The sequence below is a fragment of the Saccoglossus kowalevskii genome, chromosome 16 (assembly GCF_978046115.1).
Source record: "Saccoglossus kowalevskii chromosome 16, keSacKowa6.1, whole genome shotgun sequence".
NCBI classification, from domain to species: Eukaryota; Metazoa; Hemichordata; class Enteropneusta; family Harrimaniidae; genus Saccoglossus; species Saccoglossus kowalevskii.
This window is the reverse complement of record NC_140656.1, coordinates 26,247,751-26,258,263: the sequence shown is the minus strand read 5'-3', so window position 1 is coordinate 26,258,263 and position 10,513 is coordinate 26,247,751.

The window sequence follows — 10,513 nt, the reverse complement described above, 5'->3', positions numbered from 1 at the left end:
CTGTTAACACTGAGAGCTGAACATCATGAACCACTGAAGTCTCAGCGATGATATCAGGTGTCCGGAATGAGTAGGCACACCTTGCCAACAGTCAGATTTGTATGGGTATGGTCAACTCCGGGAGTAATTAATACAATCCAACATTGCCTCAACACATGGATGTCACTAGTCTCAGAAGTAAATGCTGAGTTAGATGATAAAGATACACAAGTTGGGGATGATTTGTGTCTAACACGACGAGATGCCGTATAAGGTGAATGTGCAGGCCTATATATATCGATGACGTTGTGTTGAAGTTAAAAAAAAGGTGACAACACGTGCACGGTGCGATTTGGCATTATCAACTTTCAAAACTATCACAGCTTCTATCCTTTGAAATCATGGGAACACAATATGTTACAGCATCCCATTTCAATCCATTTTTCAATCGATGCTCTGTGGCAGTATGTGAAGCTAATATAAGTTGTTATTTTTCGTTCCCGTTCGAACGAAGTTTGAAATCTGTCTCCGTCCGTACGTTTGTGACCATAAATTCGATTGCAAATTTGTAAGTTATATAATAACACATTACACATTTATTCAGAAACCGTTTACTTTGTCATATTACCAGTGGTTTGCATATCCAATTTGATTAAATAATTTTGTGATCAGATAAAAGACAACAGACTTGCAGCCATCTTGCTTTTTGGCCTCATTACTTTATCTTCGGCATGAATAACATTTCTACTAATTGCAAGGGGGACTATGTAATTAGCAATTACTTGCTTACAATAACATCTATTATTTATTAACTAGGTCATCTGTGGACGCCAATATGGCTATCAGTATTCTGCAGAGTAAAACTTGACTTATTTGTGAAAACTACATTTGCTGAGTTTATGCATGTGTTGTTGAGTCCAGGCTAATCGAGCAGTTCCATGGTGTGGGAAAAGGTTTCTTTTGCCAGTATTGTTGTGTAGGTCTTCCATTGAGCATTGGCAGTTATGTTGCGTCCACAATGGTTCTGAGCAATAATTGTGACACACGGACGACCTGACCTGGATCTGTCATATACATATACACTGTAAAGTGCTGAGATAGTCATGTATAAATTCTGTCTGCTTATCGTGTCTTAACACCCTCGTTAAACTCATGAATCTAGTTTGCTCTTTGATTATTTAATGTAAGCAGGTAGGGGTTTTTTGTATATTGATTACAATAATTGGCAGCAGCTGTGATCTCATGGAGTACATGCGTATATCAACATATTCCAAAGAGTTACAGCAGGTTTGTGATGGACAATGCGAAACTAAAAACAACTTTGAAATCATGTGGGCACCAATTTCGATTAACTCAAGTGACAAAATCAATCACACAGGCGTGTCGAATTGAACAGGACCTTTTTGTACATATGGCTTGTATTCAGCAGTCTTATACACTATAACCAGAATGTGATTGAATAATATAAAGTGGATATCTCAGCAGTAACCCATCGCTATCAGATTTATTAATGTAATACTTGTTCATGTCTGTAGAGCCGTTATCAGAGAACAAATGAAAATTACTAAACGAGTATTGCCATTAAGATATATATATATATATTAAGAATATGAAATGGGGTCTTAAATGTAAGTGGATTTATATTACACGCGCGTTTCTTTTTTTTGCGACATCTGAAAGTACTCAAAATAATATTATACTTGATAATAATTCAAGAAATTAAGCGTAACACTTCTATATCTTAAGCTAATGGCGTATGTTTTGATTCTAAGCCATGCTGTCAAAAGTTCAATCTGCTTGCATGGACCAATTAGATTGCCGGAATTATGGAGATATAAAAAAAATATTAGACATTTTATTACACTGTAGAGTACTTTATTACACGTTATAATCAGTGAACGTAAATAGGTTCAACGCCCGATGTGATACTTGTCACAGTCGGCTTAATACAATTTATGTTAAAAGCACTTGTATTCAAAACTGCAATTCTCACCACAAAAAGTTATTGCCGTGTTCCTCGCCTGCATCACAAACGTTGTGGAGTACAGTTTTATGCTATAATGGAAATACACCCCCAGAATGTGTATTATGATAGAAAATACGATTTCCATGAGGAATATTATTGCAGATTTCCCCTACGGCATGTAATGCGGATTATCTTTCCAGCCTGATTAACACCCATCACTGATTATGACTGGCGACTCGGAGATTGACGACTGATTCTGTTATCCCTGCTTATTTCAAAGTGACGTTATACGCTGATCAGATATTTTTATCTCGCTTGTTTGCATCAGATAAATCAATTGGTGGAATATTGTCTGCAGTATTCTACATACATCTAATGACTAATACAATGTAAATGCATATCTTGTGATTTAAGTTGAATTCAAGTAACAAAACTATGGCAGATAGTTTAAAACAGACTCGGACTAGCAATCGATTTTCACACTTGTTTTTATTATCAACAACGTAATGTCAAATAGTTTGCACATGTCTGCACGTTCTAAACAATAACATTTTACCATTCAAAGAGCGGAGTCAGCGAACTTCTTTGTGTGGAGTCAGGTCAAACCCTGGTGGCAGCCATGTTTGTTTTTATTATTAGAGAACGCTTACGCGCGTAATCATTTCATATTTGGAATTCGCATTTCAAGGCGCTTATCTATCATCTATCAATTTCACTAGTAAGTTAAATTTAATTGCTTGTTACGTTTAGTTGTAATGATTGCATATGATAACAATGTATATGCGTTGGTCAGTCCTCATTGGTTTATATTATATATCTGCAATTCATTGCGTGGCGCTGTTCATTTCAATTACAGTGCATCACTGATATTCAATTATCTGTTGGGATGAAAAACCGCATATTTGATGTTTGTCGACGTGATTCATAATTAAGTAATAAATTTATAGCTTCTACTGGTGACCATTTGTTATAGAATAAGTCGTTGACCTAAATGTCACTCGTTGAAAACACAAAATGTGATGCAGGACATGTGTACAATATCTAAATTGAAAATAACTGACGTACGCCTTGTGTGCATTTTGATGTGAATACTCTAATTCAATTGTTAAGGTGACGCCAAATGCGAATAAGCTCAATTACTGTAATGTAATGCACACATGTGTGAGAGAACAATTAAATGTAATTTTATTATAATTGCGTTATGATTTCAATTTGTATTGATCGATTGGATGAGTACTCAAACTAAGTTGTTTTATGAAGCACTGCCTGCCTTGACCTTAGGTTTTGTAGGTTTTGTTGGACTAACCTAAACATTGGAATTTTGATGCTACATGTCAGTCACCATACATGAGGGGGTTGTGTTGTAAATTACCACTGGCGTCATATATTTTATTGATTAAGAAAAAGTAAACTCACAGATGTTGTACGACAGCAGACTTCTTCAATACCTGTTTCTGACAATAACAGACATACTATAAATGAAAACCAAAGCACAATCTCGTATCAATGGTTCAAACTTACATTACTGACATATCTTTTGGAGTTCACATCCTGTCAATGTATTGATTACAGGAATATATGATTTGAGTTCCCGTATTACACGTCTTGATTTGTAATAGTTCCTCGAAGCGTGCGATTTTTGTGGGCAATATTTGACTGGATTTGCCATAGTATACGATCTTCAAAATATACCATTCGGTTTCTTATAATGTACAATTTGATTTCTCATAATAGTCGATTTCTTTTAGTATACGATTATATTTTTTATGGTACAATATAAATTTGTAATAACAGTGGCATACCGGTTAACGCAGTTGCATTTTTGATATCCATAAAACAATAAATGAACTACAGATATCCATTAGTATCTTAATGAATGACTTTGAGTAGGGATATTACAATTAAGCATTGTCGTCTGTGTGGCATCAGGTATTGATAATGTACCTTATGTTACATCTCCTGATTTTTTATTTATCACGTCCAATAGAAATCACGTCATGTTATTATTTGAATGGAAAATAATAAATAATAACGATTTATAATTAAATATAAATAACACATTGTTCAAGTTATGATGACATAATTATAATCATTGGAATATAACTTCCAGTTGGGATGTTGCAAATATTTACATTAGGTACACAAACGTATTTCATAAAACAGACTGAAAGCTGTTACCTCGGACAGAATGACATAATTCTTTGTTTTTCATGTGATTATTTTCTGAATTAATGACATGCCGGTTATATATACAATGCGCATCTGTGCAAAGAAAATTGAAAAGTCAAATGGGTCCATCATATATCATAATATAATTGTATAATGTGATATAAAACAGAATTACGTATTGGTAATTCAGCATCAATATGTCATAAATAAAGTTGATTCAGCAACTTATATAATTTTGTAATAGATATTATTAGCATTTGAATAAAACAGATTTGTTTTCCAATATTCAGATTGCATTTTTCTTCGTTACACAATAAATAAATAAACAGTCAGTTGAATGACATTTAAATGGGATTAGGTGAACATGGAATAAATGTGCGTAATCTCTGATTTTGAAATACTAATTGAGAAACACAAATTAAACAATTGTATATTTTCAACGAACTGAAATAAGCACTTTAAAATTGTGTGCACGAACGACACAGTAAGCCGATTGTCAGTCTCGACGTAAAACTAGGGGTAATTACTGAAACACAATCTAATTATATTTCAATATAGTTAAATGGCGGAAAGTGTTAATTATAATTATTTCAATTTTCATTTAAAAGCTGGAAAATTGGAAATGAATATTTCTAATTCGTATCGAATTAAGTAATGTCTATTAGTATTTAGTGTTGGCTTACTAAAAAAAGTAACTAATGATGTTCAATATTTAAGTCTTGAAACTACATCAGACTGCCTGCAAATACTTGTAAATATGCCTAGAATTATTATGTTTTATAACGTGAAATAACAAAAACATGACACTGTACATACAATATTTCATATTGATATTATTAATACGTTATTGCAGCGACTCGACTGTTAAGCTCCTGACGAGTGTGTCACTAAAAGCTAAACGTGAACTGCTATACATTTTGTAAGAGTGAAACTAACGTTACACTAATACGCTGAATATTTTTCGCTGTGTTTTAATGGGTTCGTGTTTAAAAAACGATTGTTCAGTGGTTAGCGATGTCTCACATCAGTGAAAGCTATGTATTATAACCCTTCACCCACTTCTACCTCAACCGTTCAAACTAAACCATATTATATCAAAATTATATAACACGAAATATTGGGGTGGGAACAGATGCATGGCGTCTCATCAAATTGGAATGTAAATGATATATGTTCAGTGCACTGTTCCTGCCCTCGGTGTACGTAATAAAATGATTACAGTATCCGTGTTGTAGTGAGTAGTGATTGTAATAATCTCTAATGCATTCTGTTGATTCGAGTCGGAAACTATAAAAACATGATTTTATTCAATACAGAGTAAATTATTATACACTGTCGCATATTTTGTATAGTTTTATCTTGCAGCATTACGTGAAGCTATAGTCTTACATGTAATGAAATTGTCGACGTATTCCATTCGACCACATTATGTTGAATTATATTTTAAGAAAAACGCGCTGGTTGGTAAGCAGTAACATAGTTGTAGAAACAATTACGTAAAAGTTATTTGCAGGATAACATATTTAATAATACATGAATGCGTAACTAACATATAATACCTGCAGTCATGGGGTGAAAGTTGAACATGTTTAGTGTATATTATATTACAGAGCAATGACAAAGAATTAAACGAACATCGCTGACAAACTATGGCAATGTGTATAACGTCTCATACGATTAAATATTTTTTAGTTGCAAACACGACAAACGTGAGAGCACATTTTCGAATTCAGTGAAACCTTGCACATAACTATCTGCTTGTTTATCCTGGTGAAACAGTTCTTGTACCCATTGTGCCAATTCGATTTTAAATGATTGGGTAAATAGCTTATAAATGTAATCACTTGGTAATGAAAATGTGGTTTAGCTGCTTGATCAATATTCAGAATTATACAATGTAGGTATTGCATGTGGAGTAGAACGTGCCCTCCTTTCGAAATACCGGAATTCCTGAATACGAATACTTCTAACCCAGGGTACATGTACGTGGATTCCTTTTCCTCGGATATCACAATGTAGTAATGGATTGCTTTGGGAGATTATGTATATATATGACTGAACATTGGTATGCTGTTAGTCGAATATGTCTTTTTTCTCTCAGTTATTCACTGAATATGCCATGAGCCAAAGTGGCGGCGTTTGTTATATCAGTTTACGCGTTTTAATGTGAACGTGCTCAAATTGTAAGGGGAAACCATTATCCACTCTAGGCAGGATGGTAGAATTACCTATGTATTTCCTAATATATTAAGCAAGATTTTGTATTCCTTTGATTTTGGTTTTGTTTTCTCTATCAAATGTATTTGGAACTGTTTTGATAAATACATTTTTTCATGTAGATTGTATTGATCATTTTATTCGAAATTTGTCGATTTTTTGTTCATAACCTCACCTCAAAAAGTTTTCAATATTAAACTAGTAATATCATGATAGACAATTACAAAAGATACATTTTCTGTAAATACATTGACTACGATTAAATGAATTGACTCGACACCACATATTTTCATCACTAAAAATACCCGTTCCTTTCATAAAATAGGTCTATAGTGTCAAACTCCTTCTTGAGGTGCAGGTACCCATCACCGGTTAATTTACTATTATCTATGATGTAAAGCATTAGTGCGGCTCTGTTTATGAACTATAAAAATTTTATATATATCTATAAAGCTGACTGATTTTCATTCAAAAACTTTTGCTCATTGCATACTTATACAACGCAGAATTCCCATACACATGGGTAAGACGCATATGGGTTCGTAGTTTCATGGATCAAATCATTATTTGTATATGTTGCCGCCACCTTCGCCCGTTGAAGACATTGAGTAGTAAACCAGTTTTCAAAAACATTTTCAAAATGTAATTCAAAGGAAAACATACAATATCAGTAATGTAGAAACCTTATGTAATATAGCTGGAATGTTATCAATAACAGTGGATTTTCAGCAATCACATATTCAATACGTTATACATGTTAGCCTGTAAGTGAAGAAATATAACAAATATAGCAAATGAGCGGTAGCCAAACTCGCCGACCTCAGGATGGTTTCAAACTATTCTGCTTGCATTGAAGCAACGACAGCCATAGATTAAACGTTAATCTCAATGGACGTAATGATTATATCCATCGATAACTACAATCTACGCTCGACGTAGATACGAGGTACCTTAATGCATTTAAAGGAAATAATTGAAAATCTATTGCACAGTATGACATGTAGTACACGTAATGCCGTTACTAGACTGCAAACAGTTCAAACGGTACTCATCTTTTCGAAACCATTTTTTACTACTGACTCACAGCGACAGTAGCCACAACTCATATTTTTTAAACATTGCGTGAATAGCTTGTAGTCCACATTAATGGGTAGGTAGAAAATATAGACCTATTTAGGCATATAGAAAAGAGAGCTTTGTCACAGTTATGCAATAGCAACTGTCGAGGTCTTTCTGATGACCTCAATTACATGCACTTGCATCAAACCTTCAGGATCTGGGTCGGTGCGTTTTTCGGTGGAATCAGATGAATAGGTAAAATGAGTATGTTTCTGTCTACGTTTACTTTGGGGGAAATTGAAGCATTAACTTTAATGTTTAGTTGTTTTATTACTGGAAGTTAGTATTGTAGCACTGTTGAGAATAGAGTGCATAGAGTGCAAGAGGCATCATCCTTCTATGATTAGCTGCCACCAATAATTCTGTCATGGTTTTGTCAAAAGCAACGTAAAATCCAGTCAAGACAGACTTTCCGGGTTGTATTGAAATGCATACTAAATAGCGACAATCTCCATAAAGTTTATTCGTTTACCTAGAGTAGGTAGACCTAGCACGCATTTTCAATTATTGAACATAGTCAACAGCTGATGCCAAGCAGTTACATACATATACCTAATATAGGTAAACCAGATAAATTGAATTTATCTACGCTATGGTGGACATTTATATTTTACGTTGATTAAGTATTTTTGTTAGTTTTGGTAAGCGTTCCTTATCTTAGCGCGTGGCTAGTTAGTTACTGGAATTAATATATACGAAAACCCGTCTGTATTTCTTATGTTATGATGCATAATATAAAAACGTACATTTGATGAGTTAGATTATTGCTGGATTTATAGTATGCTTATGTGAGAAATTCCTTTTGCAATTGCAAAATACTTACGTTTACGTTTCAATGGGTTAAACTAATATACTATTTCGAGAATTGCTGTTGCAAATCACTACAGAAACTCAAGTTACGTTTGTTATTATTCATTATATCATTCACTGTTTTCAGTACTCTATGGAATAATTCCTGATCAAATGTTAAATTGTGTGTAAGTATCATGAATTTGAAGAAGATTTTGACCGGGCATTTTTCAAAAAAATGATAATTAATTAAGATGACATTAAAAAAATGTTATATTAATGGGAATTTAATATAATAATATCATGATTCATCAGATGTGCCTGATTTGGTCAAAACACTCACAGGGATAAAATGCGGTCATGATACATTTGTATTGGTCGTCATCTTGCTATAATATACATGCTAAATTGCATAATCACCCTATTTGTGCCAGATTATCATTTTAAACGGCAGTAAAACCTACATTTTTCCTTTCAATTTCCGGTCAAAACTCATGTATGGGAATAGCATGTTGTAAAACGCATGCAGTATGAAAATTAGGTCCTAAACAATTAAAATGTGTAATAACAAATATCCATTATTCTTATACCACTGAAAATAAAAGTTAAACGTTTAACAACCTGATAATTTTTGTGGACACTCTCCAAAGAGTTTTAATCAAAAGCTTCAATCAGCAGATATTTGATTATTAGCGTTGACATTTTAATTATTATAAATTCCTACCTTTGAATTTAAGAACAAAATGATAGGATTTAAGAGACACACTTATTGGGCTGAAAGGTAGTGGATTCATACGCGTAATCAAAATGTGTGTTTTTACATGGACACAGGTGAAACGAATATGATACACATAAGCTGTAGTACCTCAATAGATAGTAACGATACACTTTACAATTACCAATTAATGTGTAACCACATGATATATGTCACATGATGTGTCCATAAATTAGATAACGCTTCCTTTTCGTTGAATATTCTGCAATTTAGTGTCGTATTAAATTGAAATATTATTAAATACATTGGCATTTGACCATAATACACTAATACCCACTTGTTATTCTGCGATGAAAAACATACTGTGAGTGTAGTATTACAATATATTGTGGTCTGTGCGCAGTAAATCATCAGACAGCATGCCGTTTTACGGTGTTTTGCTAGGAGCGTAAAGATACTTGAAAAGCAATCTGTGGCATATAAAAATATTAATGTTATACATTGAACCATAGACGTATTATCCTGTGTTAAAGGCGAGAATACAAATATACGATATTTGAAAAATAGCAACATCGTTAAATTTACTTTTAGTAAAATCTTTTATTTTAATGTTCTGGTAATTGTTTGCATAAATAATGCTATAACCATGTGTTCCTGCAAAAAAGAAGACACACTTTAAATTAATTTCATATGTTTTCTACCTACTTCTCATGGCCTTATCGTGTATTATTTCCGATCATAATAAATGGACACATTATAAGTGCCATCATATAAATCAACATTTAACAAACACGGCCAGTCTATCAAACATTATTATTATTATTAAGTGAAATGTGGAGTTAGCGACTGGATTTTGCGAACACGTGTGTGCGTTATAACACTGACTAAATTGTATGTATATGTGTTTTTACATGGACACAGGTGAAACGAATATGATACACATACGCTGTAGTACCTCAATAGATAGTAACGATACACTTTACAATTACCAATTAATGTGTAACCACATGATATATGTCACATGATGTGTCCATAAATTAGATAACGCTTCCTTTTCGTTGAATATTCTGCATTTTAGTGTCGTATTAAATTGAAATATTATTAAATACATTGGCATTTGACCATAATACACTAATACCCACTTGTTATTCTGCGATGGAAAACATACTGTGGGTGTAGTATTACAATATATTGTGGTCTGTGCGCAGTAAATCATCAGACAGCATGCCGTTTTACGGTGTTTTGCTTGGAGCGTAAAGATACTTGACAAGCAATCTGTGGCATATAAAAATATTAATGTTATACATTGAACCATAGATGTATTATCCTGTGTTAAAGGCGAGAATACAAATATACGATATTTGAAAAATAGCAACATCGTTAAATTTACTTTTAGTAAAATCTTTTATTTTAATGTTCTGGTAATTGTTTGCATAAATAATGCTATAACCATGTGTTCCTGCAAAAAAGAAGACACACTTTAAATTAATTTCATATGTTTTCTACCTACTTCTCATGGCCTTATCGTGTATTATTTCCGATCATAATAAATGGACACA